Below are 22,851 nucleotides of genomic sequence, written 5' to 3'. Positions count from 1 at the left end.
ACCGCAAGTGCACGTACCCCGCCGTTTTCGCATTTGAAGAACACCCATCCGGGGTGCTTCGGCGTGGACGAAGTAAACCGCAACACTGCCTGCGTGCAGTCGTCGCACTGTATGAGCGGCAACGGCGAGCCACAGAGCCGCTGCGCGAGAGCCGAGCCTGGTGGATGGCCGGACGAATCCATGCCCGCAAATCGTCAGCGGCGTCGGGAGGACGAAACCGTTCCTGCATGCGGTGATGCGCCCTTGCCGGGGCTGTGGGAGATGCTCCCCCACCACTCCATCGCTTGGCGCAGCCACCGGCGGGCAAAACTCAAATCCAGCGGCCCTGCGATGAAGGTCCGCAGATCCGCAAATTCGATGACCCACCGGAGCAGGGGGGAGGGGAGGCCTCGTGCATGAGGTGGCCTTTCGGCGAGCTCCTGCCGGCTGCTTTCGCTGGAATCTTGGACGGCGGGGTGGCGGCGGCGCGAGGGGGCAGAGGGGAGGTGGTTGTTGAGGGAAGGCACGGGCTGAAATGTCCCCCCACCAACCGCTTCTGCTTATATGCAGGGCATCGCAACGGCGAGGGGGAAACCCGCTAATACGCGGGTTGGGGCCGAGATTTTGCCGCGCCCCCCAAATTTTTTTGCGGGCCGGGGCGGGATGTGGGGTCTGATCGGGCAGGTTTTTCCGCCCCGACCCCCATTTTGACGGTTATTTTTTGGGTCGGGGCGGGATGCGGGGTCTGCTAGAGTTGCTCTTAGTGGTTATATTCGATAAGGAAGACACTTGGGTGTCGCTTCCTTTCTGAAAGTGTTGTTGTTTAAGACTTCGTTGTTCATGTAGTGTCATGAAACAATTGGTACATATATGGTTATTGTTGTTGTTTTGACGATTGTAGATCTGATTGCATTTTTTTTCTTTTCTTTTTCCTCGCCTACGCATAGCTTTAGTCTTATGATTTTGCTAGCTGTCGGTGTGTGTGTATTGGTGTTGGATGTGTGCATCTCAGCTATGCACAGGGCAATGTAGGCTCATTGAAAACATTTGTCGACTCAAAAAAATATAAACATTATTTTTATCTAGTGGTTTTTTAAAGGAGGAAATATCACAACCTTTGCATCGGTTGATGCACACAACCATATTTCATTTTTTTAAATATAATACGAGTAAAAAAATCTAGGATGTCAATCAAGTCGACCTATGAAAAAAATCTAAGGCCATCCACGAAGGACATGCATCGCTACAGCATCTCCAAAACATCCTAGATCTGCCCGATCTGGCAAGCACCATTAGAGCAACTCTAGCACATCCCGCGTCCCGCCCCGGCCCGCAAAATAATCGTACAATTGCGGGTCGGGCCCGGAAAATCGGCACGATCAGACCCGCATCCCGCCCCGGCCCGCAAATTTTTTTGCGGGGCGCGGCAAATCTTCTCCCCCAACCTCTATCTTCATGGGCTGGGAGGCCGACCCGAGCTGAACCCCTATCCGACGCGAGATTTGACGGGAGGGACATTTCCGCGCGCCCTTTCCCTGCTCCCCGCACCCTCCGCCACCATTGCCCCCCTCTGCAAGTTCCGGTTCCTCCTCCTCGGCCGTTCCTCACCGCCATGGAGGACCCCATGTTGTCCCCCGTCACCGTCGAGGTCGCGCATGCTCCTTCCCCTCGGGCGTATCTCGTCACCGACCATGTTGTCCCCGCCGCCGTCGCCCAAGCACACACCGCGCCTTCCCGAAAGAGGCAGGGTAACGTGGTCGTGCAGGGCGCGAATTCGACTGCCCACGCCGCGACGGCCCGCGCTCCGGGCGGCAACGCCGCAGTGCGATCCCTGCCGGCGACGGAGAAGGCCGGCAAGGCCGCGGGCGTAAAGCGGAGGAAGGTTCCAGCTTCAAGGAAGCCACCTTATTCAACCTCTGACTCCCCCCCGCAAGGAGGTGCTCCGGCGATGCCGTTGAACGATGCCGCTCCTCCCGCGGCCGAGGTGTTCGACGAAATGGCCGGAAGGTATGCCTCTTCGGTCTTGGCGATTCGTTTTCATTTTTTGCTAGTCTCGATAGCTCGTGACTTGTTATCGTTTGCTAGAGGGGTGGTTCGAACAATGCAACAACCGAGTTCATGAACATGTTGGACACGGGCGCGGTTGACATTGATCAAGCCTCTTTCGAACCATTCAACTACAACGAAACGGACGGCGGTGTGGATGATCATGGTGCTGCGGACGAATTGGAGGAGATCGAAGCGGAACCGTTTGTGCAATCGCAAGCAAAGGATGGGAAAAGCCAAAGATCGAAGAACTACACGATCTTGGAAGATCAAGCTTTGATCCAAGCATGGAGTGCGGTGTCTCTTGATGCATGCACTGGTGTTTCTCAAACCGCCAAGAGATATTGGCAAAGGATCGACGATCAATACTTCCGCATTATGAAAAAGTATCCTAATAGGACTACACGCACATTTCGGTCACTTCAAGGGCATTGGGAGAATATCAAGCCTATGTGCAGCCGTTGGGCAGCTTGCTTGGAGCAAGTACGCAATGCACCTCCAAGTGGCACCGTGGAGTCTGACTATGTGAGTTTTTTTCCTTTGTTCAAGTTGTGCATCATCATATTGTATCACTTTGTTCACATTTTGTAGGACAAGATTGCTCAACATAGATACAAGGACATGGAAACTTCGGAAGGCAAATTCTTAAAATTTGAGCATTGTTGGGACTTGCTCCAAAAGTGCGAGAAGTGGAAGTTGATCGACAAATAATCCCCACCAAAGAGAGGCACACTTATAAACATGGATGAAGATGAGGATGATGATGGCCCAAGAAATTTTCACAAGCCCGATGGTGACAAGAAGACTAAAGAGAAGATGAAGAGAGAGCAAGAAGCAGCGAGCTTGAGGGAGAAGATTGATGCCATGGTGCAATCAAACGAGTTGATGTTGTTGAAGTCGTTGGAGATCAAGAAAGAGTTGGCCGAGAAGAAGGCAAAAGAGAAGCAAGAAAATAGAAAATGCTCAAGGAAGAGGGGCTCCGCAAAGCTGCCATTGAGGAGAGAAAAGCACACGCCTCTGAAACCAAATCGATGTCATTGTTGCTCGCCGAGGAGAACAAGATCATGTCAATGAACCGCAATGACATGGACGACCTCACCAAAACATGGCATGATATGGCATGAAGAGACATTTTGAAGAGGAGAATGGTCGCCTCGGTCGGTCCGTGTTCCAGTTCCGGTCATGTTTTCTCTGCTCCATATGGTGCCAATGTGGATGATTTCGGTGCGGGAGTTGGAACAAGCGACGGAGGTGGATTCGGTGGCGCTAATGAACTTCAATATGGACTCCATGGCGCAGAGTGAAGATCGACCCCCAAGATGATGCCGGACATGGACGCAAACCTTTGCATGCCCTCTTTTGCGTAATGAACTTTGCTTTTATTTGCGTGCAAGCTGTTTATGTCGTTTGAATTTGAACTTGTTTGCCAAACCCTATGTCAAATACGAGATTTGCAGTTTTTGTGTTTGCGGGTCGTCGCGGTGGAGCCCGAGCAGAACCCGCAGAAGTCGACCCGTAAAAAAGCATATTCCGCGAATATATTTTTTACAGATCCGTTTGGGGGTTCTACATGTGTGCCAGCCCGCACCGGCTCGCAAAAGTGGTTTTGCGGGCCGGCGGGATGCGGGGTCTGCTAGAGTTGCTCTTACCGCCGAGTAACTCGCGAACGCCTTAGAGGGGTCGCACATTGTTTATGCACGTGGTATGTGCCATATATATCAAGGTGCCATGTGGTGTGTGCATACTTTATGGTTTTGAAAATGAAGGATCGAGAAAAAATGTACGATTTGAATGTCAATAGCTTATTGAATCCTTGATGAAACAAAAAACATGCAAGTTGGGTTTCCTTACATCAAACCAACACCGCTCGTTCCAACCCAAAAACCATGGGGAAATGAGATTCCAAGATGTTCATTGTTTCAACTAGGCAATGTTGACAACAAGCGTGGCGTATTCTTGAGAATCCATAATCCTTATGTGCAACCGTGTCGAGAGCTAAGTATTTACCAAACAATGATTTATTGAATACAAAGCTAAATAAGGGTTCCTCTTTTACTTGCCAAAGTATTATGGTAGGTGATGGGGTTATAGTCCGAGGGTAGGGTCATAGGCCTTCCCTATAGGTCCTACCCAAGGACTACCCTTCATAGAGAGCAAGGCCCTTAGACAGTTCCGACTGAACTAAGGACCCCCCATCATCCAGTCGGTGACGAGCATTCGGAGCATATTTATCGTACCGACTGAATTCCACTCCGTACATCGTAACCTCCCAGGAGGGCAACGGTCATACGTTTTCATACACCATTATTAGCATTTAAGGCATACGTTACCTGTAATGTAGGCATTTATTCGCCACTATTCCACCCCTGTCCACCGGGCCGTTGTGGAGGGCCGCACACTCTATATAAGCCGCCCTTCCCCACTGGTGCAGGGGTTGGCATTTACTGTATTCCTATATTCCACTCGACACTAAGCTCCCAAGAGCACTGAGACGTAGGGCTTTTACCTCTACCGTAGAGGGGCCTGAACTCATACAACCTCGCCGTAGCTAAGGCTCTGCCCGTCCTTTTCGTACCCTACACATCTACTGTCAGACTTATACCCACAACAGTTGGCGCCCACCGTGGGGCAGGCGTCTAAGCGACTTCCGGCGAGTTTGCAACTTCACCTTTTCATCATGTTGTCCGGCGGAGATTTATACATGGGTCGTGAGATCCTCTTCGGCGCACTCTCCTTCATCGTCGACGATTCGGCATGGCTTCGGGATGCGTCTCTCGATGTCGAGGGCTCCCCAGTCACGGGGCTACGCACTTCCGTGCCGGTGCCCGCGGCGTCCTTCTTCTCCAGCAATCGGCCCCGGTCTCAATCTTCGCCCCCGTCACGCGCCGCAACAAGCGGTCCCGCCGTCCGCGGCTTCAGCGTTGGGTGCGACACGCCCAGGCGCGACAGAGCGCGTCTTCTCAAGTGGCGGTCCTCGAGTCGGTTGTGGTCGCGCCGCCGTCCCAGTGCTTGGACTCAGTTCCGACTGAGTTACCTTCCGAGTACTTGGGTCGCGGGCCTGCAACCGAAGTTCTCATGGCCAATTCCCATGAAAGTCCCCACCGGACTGGTCGGAACGAGCACGAGGTCGCTGAATCGTCCGAGGCTCGCCATCAACACCACCATTCTGCCAGTCGACGCACTCGTCAGAGCACCGTCGAGGTGTTCCGCACACCCGTCCTCAACCTGGCTGCCGCCGCCAAGATAGCCGATTCCCTCCAACCGACTGATTCAGAGGCTGGTAGAGGGATCGAGCAGATCCGTTCCCTGTTGCACACGGCGCAACAGCAGAATTCGGCGGTCTCCCAGTCGCACAACAGATCCACAACAGTTCTGTTCACGCGAACACGAATCAGTCGGTTTTCAGCCCGACTCTCATCAGCGACGCGGAGGGGGCAGCCGTTCCATGAATCCCGAAGATCGTCGCCGTTCACGCACCACTCCGCGGGGTGGGCCTTACGGGCCCCGACATCACGATGATCGGCGTTCAGTCGGTGACACGTATGATCCAAGGCCCGACGCAAGAGGGTACATCTCCCAGAGGAAGGTCGACAGGAGTCGAGCCCACTGTGATGGTCACGATAGAGACCGTCCGAGTGGAAGCAGGACCATCGTCTCTGGCCCCGAGTGCTTCAGTCGAGCCATCCGTTCAGCTGACATCCCTCCCAACTTTCGATTTGCGACGGGGATCAGCAAGTTCACAGGAGAATCCAAGCGAGAAACGTGGCTGGACGACTACCGAGTGGCGGTCTAGATCGGTGGCGGAGATGACCAGGTCTCCATGAAACATCTCCCCCTGATGCTCGACGGCTCGGCACGAACGTGGCTGAACCAGTTGGCTCCATCAAGCATCTACAGCTGGGTAGATCTGTCCCGATTGTTCATCAGGACCTTCGAGGGCACGTGCAAACGCCCTGCTGGTCTCGTGGAGCTCCAGTACTGTGTCCAGAAGCAGAATGAGCCCCTGCGCGATTTCATCCAGCGCTGGACGACCCTCTACCACACGGTGGAGAACGTCACAGAGCATCAAGCAGTTTGTGCCTTCAAGGCAGGCGTGCGGTACAGAGATCTGTACCTGAAGTTCGGTCGGACAGGCGACATCTCCATGAGCAAGATGATGGAGATAGCCGCACGCTATGCAAATGGCGAAGAAGAGGACCGCATACGTAGCGGCAAGCACAAGGCAGTCGCCGACGGAGATGGGAACATCAATCGGAAGCAAAAGCTGAAAGCTCCATCCACTCCGCAGGCAGAGGCAGCTGCCGTTACAAATGCCAAGTTCAAGGGCAAGGGGAAAGCTCAGTACACTCCCAAGAAGAAGCAGTTCGGGAACTCCATCCTGGATCAGCCATGTCCAATCCACATGAAGATGGATGAAGAAGGCAACGCCATATTCCCGAAGCACATCACTCGGCAATGTCGCCTCCTGATCCAAGGGTTCGGCAAAGGGCAACGGAGTGAAAAGGACAACGAGCAGGATGATGAGGACAAGGAGGATCCGTTCCCCCAAGTCCATGCAACATTGATGATTTTTGCTGACGTGGAAAGCAAGAGTCGACTGAAGCTGGTGAACAGGGAGGTGAACATGGCAACACCAACCAACCCCACATTCCTCAAATGGTCTCAGACTGCGATCACCTTGGACCAGTCGGACCATCCAGCACATGTGCCCACCCCAGGGAGGCAGGCTCTGGTCGTTGACCCGATGGTGGAAGGAGTCCGACTGCGCAAAGTCCTCATGGACGGCGGCAGCTGCTTGAACATCATGTACGCTGACACTCTCAAGGGGATGGGCATTCTGATGTCCAAACTTAGCGAGAGCAGCATGCGGTTCCACGGAGTCGTCCCAGGACGAAAGGCCAAGTCACTCGGCCAGATCGGGTTGGACGTCGTTTTCGGCTTCGACAAGAACTTCCGCAAGGAAAAGCTGACATTCGAGGTGGTGGACTTCCAGAGTGCATACCGTGCGATTTTGGGCCGTCCGTCGTATGCGCGTTTCATGGCCCGTCCATGTTACGTGTATTTGAAGCTAAAGATGCCGGGTCCCAAAGGTGTGATCACGATCACAGGCAATCGGCAGCGGGCCGAGGAGTATCTGCAGCAGGGGTCGAGGATTGCCGACCAGCAGATGGCTATCCTCGAGCTGGATGAGTACAAGAAGACAGCCGACCCTGCTGACTTGATGCGTTCGAAGAAACCAGCTTCGGAGTCCGCATTCCAGTCGGCGGGAGACATGAAGAAAGTCAGCATCCACTCGACGGACGACACCGCCGCCCCGACGAACATCTCCACCACCCTTGATCCAAAATAGGAAGCCGAGCTCATCCAATTCCTCCGTGAGAACTCAGACATTTTCGCATGGAAGCCCGCTGACATGCCAGGTGTACCTAGGGAGTTGGCTGAGCACCGACTGCATGTGGATCCTGCTGCTCGGCCCGTCCGAGAATGCCTGCGTCGGTCCGCCGCACACAAAAGGAAGGCAATCGGAGAGGAGGTGGCTAAACTTTTGGCAGCCAACTTCATTCGCGAGGTACACCACTCCGAGTGGCTCGCCAATGTTGTCATGGTGCCCAAGAAGGACAAGTCTCTCCGTATGTGCATCGACTTCAAGCATCTCAATAAGGTCTGCCCGAAAGATCATTTCCCGCCCCCCCGCATTGATCAAATTGTTGATTCGACAGCGGGCTGCGAGCGTTTATCATTCCTTGATGCCTATTCGGGCTATTATCAGATCCGTCTGTATGGTCCAGATGAATTAAAAACAGCCTTCATCACCCCATTCGGGTGTTTCTGCTACATCACTATGCCATTCGGTTTGAAGAACGCAGGAGCAACCTTTATGCGCATGATCCAAAAATGCCTCCTTGACCAGATCGGTCGAAATGTGGAGGCATATATGGACGATATCGTAGTCAAGTCATGCAAAGGTTCCGACCTGCTGACTGACTTGGCAGAAACATTCGCCAACCTTCGTAGGTACGATATCAAACTTAACCCTGCCAAGTGTTCATTCGGTGTTCCCAGCGGAAAGTTACTCGGTTTCTTCGTTTCCGAACGAGGGATCGATGTCAACCCCGAAAAGATCGGGACCATCGTCCGAATGGAGCGGCCGGTCAGAATACATGATGTTCAAAGGCTCACAGGTTGCCTAGCGGCTTTGAGCAGGTTTATCGCTCGACTCGGCGAGAAGGCGCTACCTCTGTACCGACTCATGAAGAAATCAGATACCTTCGAGTGGACAGACGAAGCCCAAATTGCATTCGACGACCTCAAAGCCCTGCTTTCCACCCAGCCGGTTCTTACTTCCCCGCTCAGTAAAGAACCCCTTCTTCTGTATATCGCGGCTACAAATCAAGTCGTCGGCACTGTTCTTACAGTCGAACGCGAAGAAGAAGGCAAAGCGTACAAGGTTCAGCAGCCAGTATATTATGTCTCCGAAGTCCTGACTCGTTCCAAGCAGAGGTATCCCCATTATCAAAAGCTTATTTATGGGATCTACATGACTCCGAAGAAGGTGGCTCATTATTTCCAAGACCACTCGATGTCTATCGTTTCTGATGCTCCGTTGTCGGAAATCCTCCACAATCGAGACGCGTCAGGCCGAGTGGCGAAGTGGGCTATGGAGATGTTATACTGCGACATCAAGTTCGAAGCCAAGAAGGCTATAAAGTCTCAAGCTCTGACTGACTTCATAGCAGAATGGGTAGAACAACAGCAACCGACTCACATCTACTCGGGTCATTGGACTATGTTCTTCGATGGGTCCAAGATGTGGAATGGCTCCGGCGCTGGCGTAGTGATCATATCGCCAAAAGGTGATAAACTTAAGTATGTGTTGCAGATACATTTCGATTCTTCCAACAATGAGGCTGAGTATGAAGCTCTCCTTTATGGATTGCGCATGGCCATCACACTCGGCGTCCGTCGCCTGATGGTCTATGGCGATTCAGATTTGGTGGTTAATCAAGTGATGAAGGAGTGGGATGTCAGGAACCCCACCATGACTACATACTGCAACGCAGTAAGGAAGCTCGAAAAGAAGTTTGAAGGTCTGGAACTTCACCACGTTTCGCGACTGAAAAACCAAGCAGCTGATGAGTTGGCAAAACTCGGATCCACTCGGAGACCAGTCTCGAGTGATGTCTGCCTCGAGCACCTACATCTCCCTTCGGTGAAAGAAGATCCTTTTACAGAGGAACCGGTACAACTGAAGAGCTCAACAGACCCGACTGAAGTCGAGGTCCCCGCTGTGGTGGATTTGATCATGGAGATTCTTGCTCTCATCCCCGATTGGACTGTGTCGTTCATTGCGTACATCCTAAGGCAAGAATTACCAGAAGACGAAGTCTAAGCGAGGCAGATCGTCCGCAGGTCGAAGTCCTTCACCGTCATTGATGGCTAGTTGTACAAGGAAAGTGTTTTAGGAGTCCTTCAGCGATGCATCTCCCCTGAGGAGGGACAGTTAATCCTGGAAGAAATTCACTTGGGAACCTGCGGCCATCATGCCTCCTCAAGAGCAATCGTCGCCAAAGCATTCAGAGCTGGCTTCTTCTGGTTGCAGGCGAATGAAATGGCAAAGGATATGGTCAACCGATGCGAGGGTTGTCAGTTCTATTCGAACAAGTCCCACAAGCCAACGTCCGCGCTGAAGACAATCCATCTTGTTTGGCCGTTCGCAGTGTGGGGATTAGATACCGTCGGTCCATTCAGAACAGGCAAAGGGGGATTCACTCATTTGTTGGTAGCAGTCGACAAGTTCACCAAGTGGATTGAAGCCAAGCCCATCAAGAAGCTCGACGCCTTTACGACCATCAAGTTTGTCAGAGACATCATCGCCAGATTCGGGGTCCCGCACAGCATAATCACCGACAATGGCACAAACTTTGACTCGGACAGATTCAAGGGTTTTTACACACGCCAAGGTATCCGAGTGGATTTTGCATCTGTGGCGCATCCCCAAACAAATGGGCAAGCACAGAGGGCGAATGGAATTATTCTTCAAGCATTGAAGCCTCGACTCCTGCGAGAAGTTGGACATGCCGTCAGCGCATGGGTCACCGAGCTGCCTTCGGTGTTGTGGGGCCTCCGCACAACTCCGAATAGATCTACAGGGCGATCCCCGTTCTTCCTCGTTTATGGAGCAGAGGCGGTCCTTCCGAGTGACTTGCTTGACAACTCTCCACGAGTCGAACTCTTCTCCAAAGCCGAAGCAGAGCAAGCCAGGCAAGATGGAGTGGATCTACTAGAAGAAGAGCGCGAGATGGCACTGACTCGCTCAACAATTTATCAACAAGATCTCCGGCGATTTCACGCGCGGCACGTCAGGAGTCGCACATTCCAAGCGGGCGACCTGGTGCTCCGAGTGGACCAGCAGAGGCCTCACAAGTTGGCTCCCGCCTGGGAAGGACCCTTCATCATCTCTAAGGTGCTGAACAACGGAGCATATCGACTCTACAACCTCGACAGGGAAACGGACGAGCCGCGAGCATGGAACGGAGATCTCCTGAAGCGCTTCTACACGTGACCGCCGACGGAGGCAATGTAAAGAACAAGTATCATTGAAGTAATACAAAGCAGACTGATTTTTTGCAGGTCCAAAATTCTTCCGCGTTTGCAGACTCTGGTCTAAAAAACTCTCTCCGAGTGTGCACTAAAAGTCGCACCCGGGGACTTAGCTGCGACCCAGAGTCGCCTAAGTAAAAAACTCTCTCCGAGTGTACACTAAAAGTCGCACTCGGGGACTTAGCTACGACCCAGAATCGCCTAAGTACAAACTCGCTCCGAGTGCGCACTAAAAGTCGCACTCGGGGACTTAGGTACGACCCAAAGTCGCCTAAGTAAAAAACTCGCTCCGAGTGCGCACTAAAAGCCGCACTCGGGGACTTAGCTGCGACCCAGAATCGCCTAAGTACAAACTTCCTTCGAGTGCGCACCAAAAGCCGCACTCGGGGACTTAGCTGCGACCCAGAATCGCCTAAGTACAAACTCGCTCCGAGTGTGCACTAACAGCCGCACTCGGAGACTTAGCTGCGACCCAGAATCACCTAAGTACAAACTCGCTCCGAGTGCGCACCAAAAGCCGCACTCGGGGACTTAGCTGCGACCCAGAATCGCCTAAGTACAAACTCGCTCCGAGTGCGCACCAAAAGCCGCACTCGGGGACTTAGCCGCGACCCAGAATCGACTAAGTACAAACTCGCTCCGAGTGTGCACTAACAGCCGCACTCGGGGACTTTGCTGCGACCCAGGATCGCCTAAGTACAAAATCGCTCCGAGTGCACACCAAAAGCCGCACTCGGGGACTTATCTGCGACCCAGAATCGCCTAAGTACAAACTCGCTCCGAGTTTGCACTAACAGCCGCATTCAGAGACTTAGCTGCGACCCAGAATCGCCTAAGTACAAACTCGCTCTGAGTGTGCACTAACAGCCGCACTCGGAGACTTAGTTGCGACCCAGAATCGCCTAAGTACAAACTCGCTCCGAGTGCGCACCAAAAGCTGCACTCGGGGACTTAGCTGCGACCCAGAATCGCCTAAGTACAAACTCGCTCCGAGTGCGCACTAAAAGCCGCACTCGGGGACTTAGCTGCGACCCAGAATTACCTAAGTACAAACTCGCTCCGAGTGCGCACTAACAGCCTCACTCGGAGACTTAGCTGCGACCCAGAATCACCTAAGTACAAACTCGCTCCGAGTGCGCACCAAAATCCGCACTCGGGGACTTAGCTGCGATCCAGAATCGCCTAAGTACAAACTCGCTCCGAGTGCGCACCAAAAGCCGCACTCAGGGACTTAGCCGCGACCCAGAATCGACTAAGTACAAACTCGCTCCAAGTGTGCACTAACAGCCGCACTCGGGGACTTTGCTGCGACCCAGAATCGCCTAAGTACAAAATCGCTCCGAGTGCACACCAAAAGCCGCACTCGGGGACTTATCTACGACCCAGAATCGCCTAAGTACAAACTCGCTCCGAGTGTGCACTAACAGCCGCACTGAGAGACTTAGTTGCGACCCGGAATCGCGTAAGTACAAACTCGCTCCGAGTGTGCACTAACAGCCGCACTCGGAGACTTAGTTGCGACCCAGAATCGCCTAAGTACAAACTCGCTCCGAGTGCGCACCAAAAGCCCCACTCGGGGACTTAGCTGCGACCCAGAATCGCCTAAGTACAAACTCGCTCCGAGTGCGCACCAAAAGCCGCACTCGGGGACTTAGCTGCGACCCAGAATTGCCTAAGTACAAACTCGCTCCGAGTGCGCATGAAAAGCCTCACTCGGAGACTTAGCTGCGACCCAGAATCGCCTAAGTAAAAATCTTCCTTCGAGTGTATCCTTGAGATCCACTCAGAGGCTTAGCAGACCCTCATTGAGGCTCATGTGGATGTGAAGACAACTGACAACTACATGAGTATCAAATCACTCCGAGTGCGCACGAAGAGTCACACTCGGGGACTTAGCTGTGATCCAGAATCGCCTAAGTAAAAAAGCTTCCTTCGAGTGTATCCTCGAGATCCACTCGGAGGCTTAGCAGACCCTCATTGAGGCTCATGTGGATGTGAAGACAACTGACAACTACATGAGTATCAAATCACTCCGAGTGCGCACGAAGAGTCACACTCGGGGACTTTGCTGCGATCCAGAATCGCCTAAGTAAAAATCTTCCTTCGAGTGTATCCTCGAGATCCACTCGGAGGCTTAGCACACCCTCATTGAGGCTCATGTGGATGTGAAGACAACTGACAACTACATGAGTATCAACTCACTCCGAGTGCGCACGAAAAGTCACACTCGGGGACATAGCTGCGATCCGAAATCGCCTAAGTAAAAAAGCTTCCTTCGAGTGTATCCTTGAGATCCACTCGGAGGCTTAGCAGACCCTCATTGAGGCTCATGTGGATGTGAAGACAACTGACAACTACATGAGTATCAACTCGCTCTGAGTGCGCACGAAAAGCCGCACTCGGAGACTTAGCTGCGATCCAGAATCGCCTAAGTAAAAAGCTTCCTTCGAGTGTATCTTCGAGATCCACTCGGAGGCTTAGCAGACCCTCATAGAGGCTCATGTGGATGTGAAGACAACTGACAATTACATGCTCCGCATGTTTGCCCTTGGCTTCACCAAGAAACGCCAAACAAAAACCACGAGCCAAAATCGTGTCAAAAAAAACTTGGCGAAAGAAGAGCAAAATATTCAATTCCAATTCAAAGTTGGATCGGCTCGGTGTGGATCAAGCATATCCACACCGAACCACAAATGTGACGGCCAACAACAGTGGCCAAAGTTTGACATAGATAACACTCGACATTCCGAGGCAAAAGTGCGTTCACCATAAAGTTTTTCAAGCGTCACCAGGACTGGTAGGCTCCACAAAGGAGTCAAGGTCGATCCCGTCTGCGATGCGAGTGGCTGTGTCGATGAAGGTCTCCATGAAATCTTCGAATCGCAGTTTCTTGGTGTTGGCGACCTGCAACGCCTTCAGCTTTTCTTCGCGAGCTTCTTTGCAGTGCACTCGGACTAGATATAGCGCCACGTCCGCACCACAACGAGCGGCAAACTTCTTCCATGCCTGCACTCGGTTCGGGACGTCCTCCAACCGAGTCAGCAACCCTTCTATTTCCTGTCGGGAATCGTCTTCAGGCCATAGCTCCTTGTCGATCCGGCCGATGACTTCTCTCAGGCGGCCGATGAAAGGTCCCACTCTGCCAAGGCGAATATGTGCTCGGAGCATGTCCTGATTGGCTTCGTCGCCGAGTGGAACGTTCGGAACAAACGACCGTTCAATGTCGGCTGCTTCAGCCTCAGCGTCCAGACAAAAATTTGCAAAGAAAAGACGAGCAGAAAGTAAGCGCAGAATGAACTACAAAGTCAAGAAGCAGTCGGCAAAAAGCTTACCACCGAGCAGTGCAATCATCTTCCTTGCGCAGTCGCTGACGTACTTCTACTGCGAAATGCACCGACTGTTCATCAACTTCATCTGACCCATCAGTTCGGTTCTTTGCTTTCCCATTTTCTCAATTTCGTCCACCAATGCCTTGTTGGTCTCCCGGGACTCCTCCAAAGACTTCTCTCGGTCAGCAAGAGCCCCCTTCACACCAGCCAAGTCTTTCACAGCCGCCTCCAATTCCGCAGAAAGCTGAACCTTTTCAGCCCTCAGATCATTGTATGCGGATCCCATTTCGCAAGTCTTCTGCCAAATCAGCGCAAAGGGAAGATCAGACACATTCAACAAGGAAAACAAAAAAAGCTCAAAGTTCTTCAGACCCCTGCCGATGCAAGCACTCGACAGCGGTCTCGGGGACTACACCCAGTGGGTTCACTAAGAGTGACCCCACTGGCATGAAGCTCGAACAGGCCGACCCTATTGAGCTACATGACAAACAGACAAATCTATGACACTACTATCACCCGACCTGAGTAACACTACTCTCGGGGACTACACCCAGTGGGTGCACTCGGAGTGCCCCCACTGGTACCATTCGGGCAGATCAGCTCTGATCTGATAAGGTCATGAAAAATGCATATAAAGACAACTGCCGGTGCAAGCACTCGACAGAAGTCTCGGGGACTACACCCACTGGGTTCACTCGGAGTGAACCAACTGCAAAATAATCCTACTGTATCCGAGTATATCACTTAAACCCTGAGTGGGTTGCAAGAGGAAAGTAAACACCTACTAGCGCACTTACTCGGATATCGTCCCGGAGCTCCAAGCTTCTCTTGTACAAAGACGCGATGGAGTCGTACGCTCCCTTGGCATCACCCACCATCAACTCCACCTACACCATGGCCTCCTTGGCGGCTCCCACTTGGTCTTCCGGGAGGTGTCGGGCATCGTACTGGACGGTCGACAGACCTGGCACGACAGAAGACTCCTTGGGCGTCCCAAGTCCCGCTCCAGTCGTTTCCGCCGCGAGGGGCACCGCCTCAGTCGACGGCATCGTCTCGGTCGGCGACGCGTCCATGGTGGGAGCAGCAGCTGATGGAACAACCTCAAGGACAGGCGCCAAAGTTGGCCCTGATCCCCTTTGGTCGTCCTCCTCCAGATGAATCACCTCCGAAGGAAGCCCGACTGAACAACATGACATTACAGAAAAAGGGCAAGATTAAAGACGGCACTCACGAAACAATAATGCAAACTCTCGGAGTCGTCACAACGTACCTTGCTGGGATGTGGCAGCGTTATCCGTGTCCATGGGATCATCGCCTTGGCGCGGCAGAGAGGTGGCAGAGGTAGCAGCTGTGTCGAGTACAATCCACTCGACGGATAAGCATGAGTTCAACTAGATACTGAAGCAAGATGGGAGAACAAGACACTTACGCTGAGGCGACTGGAACAGCGATCCTCATCCGAGGCAAAGCTTTCTGAGGCTTGGGCCCGCTAGGTTTTTCCACCTTGGATGGCTGTTCCGTGGGCTCGGCAGCAGCGTCCCTAGTCCTCTTCACGCTCCGAGCACTCGGAGCCACGGGAGAGGCTGGCGGAGCACTCGGGGCCGCTGGAGGAGCTGGCGGAGCCGCAGGTTCGTGACGACGCTTAGTCCGAGGCTCTGATGGTGGAGGTGGCGAGCTCTGCTCCCCAACCTCTCCCTCCTCCTCTTCAGTCTCCTCCTCCGTCTCCCCACTGTCGGACACGTACTCGGCGCTATCCACGCTGCCCTCCTGGCTGCCCTCCTCTTCCTCAGCTGGATTCCCGTTCGAGACGGGAGAATACCAGTTGGTCCACTCCTGCACAAAATACAGTCGACAACATCAGGCATCAGGCGGCGGTACAATTAAAGCGATAAATCTAAGAAGATTGAAAGCACTCGACAAGGGGTGCTCACCTCATTCGGAGGAGGATTATCGGCGCGGAAGGGCTTCACCCGCCGGGCTCCTCTGGGGTTGTCGCATGCGCCTGTGATGCCGCGGACCCACGCTGTCACAACCTCCCCGGTCACGCATTCCGGATGAGTCCGAGTGGAGTCCTCAGGCCCCGTGTAGTGCCACATGGCGTGGTGTCGGGCTTGCAGCGACTAGATGCGCCGACCCAGAAAAGTCTATAGCAAATCTGTGCCGGTGACTCCCTTGCGGACGACAGCTATCAGCGCGTCGACCAGAGGTTGGATCTGGATCTTTTCCACCTTTGAGAGCGCAAGCTACCTGGGAGGGGCCGGACGGTCTAGGCTAAAGGACGGCAACCCAGTCGCGGCATTCGGACAAGCTATGTCCTGGCAGTAGAACCAGGTCGACTGCCAGTTCCTAACTGACTCGGACAACTGGAGAGGGGGGTAGCTACTCTTTGTTTTCTTCCCGAAGCCTAAGCCCCCGCAGAGCTGGAGGAGATGAGTTTTACCGTCCGTTTGGCTAAGTTTTTTGACAGTCTCGGACCTAGCGGAGAAGACGTACTTGAAGAGCCCCTAGTGGGCGGGGGACATCCGATAAAGCACTCGCAAAGGGTGACGAATGCGGCAAGATGGGCTATCGCGTTGGGAGGAAAATGATGGAGCTGCGCCCCGAAGTGATTCATAATACCTCTAAAGAAGGGGTGGGGAGGCAAGGAGAAGCCCGTGAACATGTGGTTGAGCAGCAAGACGCGCTCCCCCTCGTGCGGCGCCGGCTCCGTCTCGCCCTCCGTCGGCAGCCTCCATGACTTGTTGGCGATCATGCCGTGCTCCACCAGCTCCAGCAAGTCGTCCGCCGTCACCGTGGAAGGGAGGAAATCCCCCTGGATCCAACCCGCCGACAGTGCCCACTGTCGCCGCTGAGCAGGGGCCGCCCCCTTCTTCTTCTTCTTCTGCGACTCGAGCTTGCTGGTCTGTCCCTTCGTCATGGTGAAGGCGACAGATCCGGCAAGGAAGAGAGGAAGGAGGAGGCTTGGAGCGCGCAGGGAGCTACGAGAAGAGCGGGGTGAATGCAAGTAACAAGGGCAGCGCAACAAGAAACCCCCGCCGGAGAGGCTTAAATAAGCTTCCGACTGGGTCACTAACAGGTGGCCCCAAAATCTTATCCCCCGATCGGCTGCTGCGATGTTAGTGGAGAAGATAACGGCACAGTAATCGAGGCGGCAGAAACTACTCGATGGCGATGTCGACATCCCCGCTGAGCGCGCGACAACCGAAATTTGAGGATCCTAGAAAATCCGCCATTGTCAGTTTGACCGGTCACATCGAAAGATTCCGCGAAAGCACTCGGTCCCTGATGGTTCGTTTCACTCGTTTCACTAAGGACCCCCCCATCATCCAGTCGGTGACGAGCATTCGGAGCATATTTATCGTACCGACTGAATTCCACTCTGTACATCATAACCTCCTAGGAGGGCAACTGTCATACATTTTCATACACCATTATTAACATTTAAGGCATACGTTACCTGTAACGTAGGCATTTATTCGCCACTATTCCACCCCTGTCCACCGGGCCGTTGTGGAGGGCAGCGCACTCTATATAAGCCGCCCTTCCCCACTGGTGCAGGGGTTGGCATTTACTGTAATCCTATATTCCACTCTACACTAAGCTCCCAAGAGCACTGAGGCGTAGGGCTTTTACCTCCACCGTAGAGGGGCCTGAACTCATACAACCTCGTCATAGCTAAGGCTCTGCCCATCCTTTTCGTACCCTACACATCTACTGTCAGACTTATACCCACGACAGTAGGGATTAGTTGTCTAAATCATGGTTATATATGGTGTGTTGGTAATGGTCACAATATTAGTATTTGAGAAGATGCTTATATCCCGAATTGTGCAAATAGAAAAATGTACACCAGTGCAGAAACGGGCATTAGTTCCACTTGGTAAGGGCCTTTAGTTCCCGGTCACCAACCGAGACTAATAACTTGGGACTAAAGGCCCACTCCCTTTAGTCCCGGTTGGCCACGACCCGGGACTAATGCCCCTCCACATGGCTGGCAGGGCGCCCCAGGGGTGGGGACATTTAGTCCCGGTTGCTGACACCAATCGGGACTAAAAGGCAGCCACGCGTTAGCAGCTGCCTTACGCTGGGTTTTTATTTTATTTTTGGAAGGAGGAGTTTAGGGTTTCATATATCAATCATGGGTATTGCTACCTCTTGAGCTTGCGTTGGTTTTTCCCTTGAAGAGGAAAGGGTGATGCAGCATAGTAGCAGTAAGTATTTCCCTCAGTTTGAGAACCAAGGTATCAATCCAGTAGGAGTATCAAGGCAAGTCTCCAAAGTACGTGCAAAAAAACAACAAACTTGCACCCAACGTTATAAAGGGGTTGTCAATCCCTTCGCGATTGATTGCAAAGTGAGATCTGAAGGCGGAAAACGCAACAGAGTAAAAGTGTAGAGCTGAAAATATGATGTGAAGTAGACCCGGGGGCCATAGTGTTCACTAGAGGCTTCTCTCATGATAGCAAGTATTACAGTGGGTGAACGAATTACTGTCGAGCAATTGATAGAACCGCGCAAAGTAATGACAATATCTAAGGCAATGATCATACATATAGGCATCACGTCCGAGACAAGTAGACCGATACTGTCTGAATCTACTACTATTACTCCACACATCGACCGCTATCCAGCATGCATCTAGTGTATTAAGTTCATGACAAACGGAGTAACGCCTTAAGCAAGATGACATGATGTAGAGGGATAAATTCATGCAATAGGTATAAACCCCATCTTTTTACCCTTGATGGCAACAACACGATGCGTGCCTCGCTACCCGTTCTGTCACTGGGTTAGGTCACCGCACGGTATGAACCCAAAACCAAACACTTCTCCCATTGCAAGAATTATAGATCAAGTTGGCCAAACGAAACCCACAACTCGAAGAGAATTACAAGGATATGAAATCATGCATATAAGAGATCAGAGGAGACTCAAATAATAATCATAGATAATCTGACCATAAATCCACGATTCATCGGATCTCGACAAACACACCACAAAAGAAGATTACATCGGATAGATCTGCATGAAGATCATGGAGAACTTTGTATTGAAGATCCAAGAGAGAGAAGAAGCCATCTAGCTACTAGCTATGGACCCAAAGGTCTATGGTGAACTACTCACGCATCATCGGAGAGGCAATGGTGTTGATGAAGAAGCCCTCCGTGTATGAATCCCCCCTTCGGCAGGGCACCAGAACGTGCCACTGATGGGATCTTGCGGAGACAGAAGCTTGCGGCGGCGGAAAAGTATTTTCATGGCTCTCTCCCGTGGTTTCATATTTTTAGGGAATTTATAGGCAGGAGAGGTAGGGAAAAGGAGCCACGGGGGCCCCACAAGCCTGCTAGGCGCCCCCCGAGGCCACGGCTAGGGGGCTCGTGGCATCCCCCGGGACCCTTTGCCTTGGTTCTCAAGCTCCCTGATTATCTTCTGTTCCGGAAAAAATTATTCCGAAGATTTTTTTTTCGTTTGGACTCCGTTTAAAATTCTTCTCTGAAAAGGGTCAAAAACACGGAAAAACAGAAACTGGCACTTGGCACTGAGTTAATAGGTTAGTCCCAAAAAAGATATAAAATGCATACAAAACATCCAAAGTTGACAAGATAATAGCATAGAACCATAAAAAATTATAGATACTTTGGAGACATATCAGGCATCCATCCACTTTAATCAAATATTATGTCGTATAACTCATCATCATATTACTCATCTAACAACTCATTATTATCTTAAACATACCAAGTTAAAATATCATAATACAGAAAACATCATAATAATAACCATCCTAATCGATCATGCCAAGTTAAGATAAACCAGCAAAACTTCTCTCTCATAAGACCTAGTCCTCGCTCCTAGGTAAAATGTCATAAAAAATAATAAAACATATGTATCTGTGATCAAGCAGAGAGATCCAACGGTCTCCTACTTGTGGCTTGTGATCCTTCTTTATTTCTCTACATGCTTCAATTTGGACCCTTTTTGATTTGCGCTCAGTCGAGTATGCAACATCGAACTGAGCCCTCAATGGGCTTTTAATTGTCATATGACCTTTGCCGTGCATCAATAGAAACACTACATCCTTTGGTAGTTGTTGTTGAAGAACATAATAATAGCCTAGTTAGAAATGTAATCAACACCATTTATGTAATAGTAGAGTGTACTTAATTAGCAAACTCTTACCAAGATATTTCGGTGAATGTCATCCGTCCTCAACCTATGCACTAGTGGCATGTGAAATGTATAATTTGGGCCAGTTCCCAAACTATACGGGAAGTTCTTCCTACCAACCTAGATACCAACAAGAAAGTGGATAAGAACATCCTTCTCCTCCCAAGTTAGATGTGATTCATAAGTGTAGTGTGTCATGTCAATTAATTTCCGTAATTCACTCGAAGAAACGAAATAAGCTGTAAATTAACAAATTTAGTATGGATGAACACCAACTATTTCTAAATATAGAATGCAAATTACTTGACAAATATAGTTGAAAAACTCACATTGAGGTAAAACAGGAAGCATATCGACATCCACCAAATGTCGATGTTACCTTCAATATGATCTTGAGGACGAAGATCGAATATTATTTTCATACCCTCCTGAAATGCATATGCCTTGCAAAGAGGTTTCCAATTCGAGCACCCTAATTCCGTGTTATTAAGTACATTCATTACTTTGATCAAAAATGTGTGACCATGTTTAGTCCTCGGGTTAGCTCTCCTCGTCTCCATACTCTCGTGGTCTTCGAAACCAAGCATCTCCAACACATATCTTCTTGCATGGCAAGGGAGGAACTAGTCAAATTATATAAAACATAAATTACACGTTGAGGCAAAGAAACAGAAGTCATGCTTGATTACGAAAAAAACACTTGTCATTGTCGTGTACCACACAAACATTGAAGGTCTCGTCAAGCTTGATGCTAAAGAACCTATCATCTCGTGGGTGAGGCGTGTCGCACACACCCCTATAGTCACCGCAGAGTTCACACTCCCAATAATCATCATGAGACATTTCCTGTTTTAATTTGGCAATTTAACTTATAATCCGTGGAACATATTTGTAAATGCGTAAATAGCAACCTTGATATTATATCTAAAGAATTGAACATGTATAAACATAATTTCAAAACATCTATAATCTAGGAACATGTTTTTTCACTTGTTTTCAATGGACATACATGCATGATGATGCAAGAAAAGATAAACCCGATCTTAGAAGAGTGCAATTTTGGTGCTGAAAAACAAAGTACATTGCATGGCTGCCTTATTCGCATTCCATATAAAATATATAACCATATGTACTATATTCCATATAAAATCTAGCATCCACTCTAACCTCTTGGAAAAAATCCTTTGTTTTTCATGTGATGTAATCAAACAAACTCAAAATCCCATGTTTCTTCTATTCCTCATTTTGTACACAATCCAGTAAATCAAAGAGTATCTTAAAGGGAAACCGAACCTAAGAAAAAGGGAAGCATGGGAACAGAAGAACATCGTTGTAGCATTTGGACCATCACAATGTTGATTTTTTTGTTCAGGAAACCATGAAATTGGGCCATGGCGCCGCCGCGCTCGGGCAGGCCAGTGGCCATGGCACCGCCGCGCTCGGGCATGACGAAGGGCCGGCTCATTTAAATCGAGGACGGAAGGAGAGGCAAGTGGAAGTCATCGTGGAAGGAGGGCCGGTGAGCAGCAGGGGATCGTCAGCGGAAGGAGGGGCTGGTGGAGGAGGCGTGGGCGACTAATTGTCGAGGGCGGCGACGAGTAGGACGGCTTTGGGGGCGGCGGCGAGCTCCGGCAGCATGGCGTCGTTGGGGGCAGGGCATCAACGTCAGGGGCATCGAATGGGAGAGATCGATGCTAAAAACGGGCACGGGTTATATGAAGAGACCTTTAGTCCCGGTTACACCTACAAACCGACACTAATTGGGGGCGGCAACCGGGACTAAAGGTGTGGCGCTTGGCCCACTCACATGCACCTATAGTACAGGTTGTAGCCACTAGCCAGGACTAAAGGTCTATTTTCGGTGACACAAATTCCGCGCGGGAACGGATCTTTAGTCCCGGTTGGTGGATCCAGCCGGGACTAAAGGTCTATTTTCTCTTTTTTTATTGTTTTTTTTTTCTAAACACGACAATTTCTGTTTTTAAATTTGGAATAACTATTAGAATATTTATATTTTTTGAATGTATCTTTTTGGTTTAGGTCAAAAAACTACAAATTTATGCTAGACCTAGTAGATTTCAAATTTACATAGTTTAAATTTGATTTTTTTTAAATTTGTGTGAATCACTGGTTTGTGAATAACTTTACTTTAAAAATAGATTTTTTAGTCATTTTTTTCTGATGTTTAATATTAGTTTATTTTATCATTATATTAAATTTGGTAATTTTTAGGTTATTAAAAATGAAATTCCTTTGTAAGATATGAGTTTTCGTGTGAAACCCTCATACTTCGAAAGAGATTGTTCAATTTGTACACGAAGTGCATCCAGTTTTTGTCGTAATCCTCTCAACTTTTTAGCATATGCTATGTGGGTGAAATGATGATACCATGCGAAGTTTTAGTCTTTTCAGAGTTTATTTGTAGCACTTTTCAATTTCAGGGCCATTTAGCTCAAAACAAATCATTAAATGCATGAAAAACAGCAAATGAGGTCAGAAAGGGTTGAAAATTGATGACGTGGCTTTGAATGATGTATAGTGAGCGCAAAAAAAGCCTGGAGTTGAAATAAGTTTAAAAAATGAAATGCCTTTGTAAGAGATGAGTATTCGTCCGAAACCGTGATACTTCGAAGGAGATTGTCCAGTTTGTACAAGAAGTGCATCCAATTTTTACCGTAACCCTCCCAACTTTTTAGGATATGCTATGCGGGTGAAATGATGATACCAT

This window comes from Hordeum vulgare, chromosome 6H, assembly GCF_904849725.1.
Source record: "Hordeum vulgare subsp. vulgare chromosome 6H, MorexV3_pseudomolecules_assembly, whole genome shotgun sequence".
NCBI classification, from domain to species: Eukaryota; Viridiplantae; Streptophyta; class Magnoliopsida; order Poales; family Poaceae; genus Hordeum; species Hordeum vulgare.
Note: the sequence above shows the minus strand (reverse complement) of the source record.